The following is a 3,119-nucleotide window of genomic DNA, read 5'->3' on the forward strand; positions in this document are numbered from 1 at the left end:
GCATTGTCATGCACCATCGTAAATAGTTGCATTGTCATGCATCATTGTAACATAGTGTATATTGCATTGTAGCTTGCATGCATTCACTGCATCACTTCCATCTATGGCTCGCGCCTTTCCATGATTGAGCTTGGTCCGGTATGTGCCCATACCTCTCGTGTCGAAGCATAGTTCAGTGGACCGTTCTATGTTAGACGCGGCTTGTACGTGTACATGCCCTTCTTAGGCAAAGATTTGGTTTGGCCTGCGTGCCTTATCCATCGTATCTTTTCCAACCCAGTGCACATTGCATTGTAGCTTGCATGCATTCACTGCATCACTTCCATCTATGGCTCGCGCCTTTTCATGATTGAGCTTTTTCCGGTATGTGCCCATACCTCTCGTGTCGAAGCATAGTTCAGTGGACCGTTCTATGTTAGGCACGGCTTGTACGTGTACATGCCCTTCCTAGGCAATGATTTGGTTTGGCCTGCGTGCCTTATCCATCGTATCTTTTCCATCCCAGTGGGCATTGCATTGTAATTTGCATGCATTCATTGCATCACCTTCCATTTATGGCTTGCGCCTTTCCATGTTGAGCTTGGTCCAGTATGTGCCCATACTTCTCGTGTCGAAGCATAGTTCAGTGGACCGTTCTATGTTAGACATGGCTTGTATGCGTACATGCTTTGCCTAGGCAAGATTTGGTTTGGCCCGCGTGCCATATCCATTGCCATTTTCCCAGCATTTTCATTATATATTACATTGTAGTGTAATTGTTGCATCCAGCATTAGGATCGTAGTCCTTTCCCCAACGGGTCGTTTCCCCACCTTTGTCATTCCCCCCAATACTTGTTCTTGTGTCCGTCTACATCACTCATAGTTCTGTTGACCGTTCTATGGTAGACGGACTTGTTACCTCCATCAATCTATTTGACATAGGTGTGGTTTCGAACCGCTCATGATTGGATCAGGATTCAATTGCATTGCATTTTCATTTGCATTGTTCATACATAGTTTTGTATATATTGCATATCATTTTGCATTTATTTTTGCATTGTCATGCATGTTGCTAATAACATTGTACCTGTTAAGTTTGCTTTCTTTGCAGGCACGATATTGTATGTACGGTTCGTTTGAAGCTGGTGCAACCAGACGAGCCGCACAAGTATTGTATCCTCTGAGTGAGACGTATCGAGAATTGCATAATTCTCTTACATCCTTTCTGCATTTGTAATGTAGTTGAATTGGTGTATGCTAGCTTAAAACTGTCGCATGTGTGCTTCACTACAGCTTTCTTTGCCTGATCATAAGTTATGTCCGGCTCTGTGCATTGTCTTGCATCTTGCCCCCGCCTTCGGGCGCATATCTTGTTTATCTTGCATGATTGTCTGAGTCTTCGGCCTTGTCAAAAATGGGTCGTCTCTAGGCTTTAACATTCACTCCTGTCATTGTTATGACTTTCGAGTTCTGTCAAAGAGGGGCAACTGTAGACACCCCATTTTTGACCGTCCTCAAGACTTGGACGTCACCATTGGAACACTTGGCGATTACCCTTGTTTGTGTTCGTCTGGAGTTCCCGGAGGTCTCGGTTGCGCGCCTTGCCTCAGGATCTCTCGACTCGACCGTGTTGTGTCTGGTTTTGCACCAAACACTTGTGTTTTGACTTGAAGGAGCAGGGAATGCCTTGTGAGGCATCCCCACACATCACCGGCCATGGCTTGAGGCCACCGGCCAGTGATTTTATGCCATCGGCAATGTATATTGCCGGTCGACACTCTTTGTTGCCGGTCGGCCATTTATTTTGCCAAAATGGCAATTTTGAATGGCCGATCACTGTTCATCTACTTTGGGTAGATATTTTGTGCCAACTGTGATAGCAGGCACCCACTCTGCTCCCCTCCATAGACGTGTATGGAGGGATTTCCCTCTTGGATGGCTTGTTTTGGAAGCCTTACAAGAGGGAGTTGCCTATAAGAAGAAGCTTCCTCCCTTGGCATTAGGGTTACAAAAATTTCAGAGGGAGTTCTGGATTAGGGTTAGGGTTGATACATATTTCCTATCTCTATATCTCTCTCTTGTGTGTGTCTAGTGTGTGTTTGTCCATACTATTGCACACAAACACATAGTGTTACACCTTCTATTGGTTGTTGAGGGACCAGAGGGTTGTTCTTGGTGTTCTTGACTAGATTTGAGCTCAAGGAGGCAACAAGATCATCATTTGTGAAGGAGGACTTCAAGGGTAAGAAACTAGTCCCTTTTTACCCCATTTTTTTTTTTGCACACTACTTTTACCTATTTTACAACTATTTTTTGGCTTTGCATATAATACATAAAAGTTCTGTTTTTAAGGCCTCTAAATAGTTTGTTAAGAGTGTTTTAAGCTTTGGGATTGTTTGACCCCTCTTTTGCCTTGTTTGGCCCTTGTTTTGTGCTATTTTGTGTGAGCTCCGGGACCTTGGTGTTTGGGCCTCCTCACCACTGAAATCTTGAGGGATTTCAGTGGTAAGGATGGTGCCTTGAGGTTCCAAGAAGGAGAGGGTCACTCCCTCTCTTTGTTGTCCTTGAAAAGGACCATTTTTGCCTCTTGAGGGAGCACCTAGCTTAGGCTCTTGTTGACCATGTCTTAGCTGTTATTTATGCTTATTTTGCCATGAAATAACATTGTTTTAAGTTGGTTTTGGTACACCATGCTTGCTTAACATACATGCCTTGTAATGCCATTTTGTTACCTTAACACGCCTTAGGTTGTAAACCATTGTTCTAGCATGTTTTAGGCTTGGCTTTGTGATGCTTTCATGTTTATTTTGCCATGATTAAGGTCTGTCCTTAGTTGTTTGGGTCGACTTTGGCATGCATTTTATAGCCCATTTGCATTTTGGCTTGTTGGCCTTAAGGGTGTGAGTGTATAACATGCATTACTTGCTTTGATTTAGTGGGTTGGGACCATTTTTCATGTCATTTCAGTCCACTTAGTATGCTTGTATGCTTGCATTTCATGGTCCCTTTGATGTGTCAAAGGCTTGTGTTGCATGCTCCATGTTTTGGTCATTGTGCATGCTTTTGAATTCAAGTCATTTAGATGCCATCTAAGTAATCTTTTGGGCTTTGTTTTATGCGCTAGAACTCTATTTTGGGTC

The sequence above is a fragment of the Camellia sinensis genome, chromosome 3 (genome assembly GCF_055761805.1).
Source record: "Camellia sinensis isolate YWXY chromosome 3, ASM5576180v1, whole genome shotgun sequence".
In the NCBI taxonomy this organism is placed as follows: domain Eukaryota; kingdom Viridiplantae; phylum Streptophyta; class Magnoliopsida; order Ericales; family Theaceae; genus Camellia; species Camellia sinensis.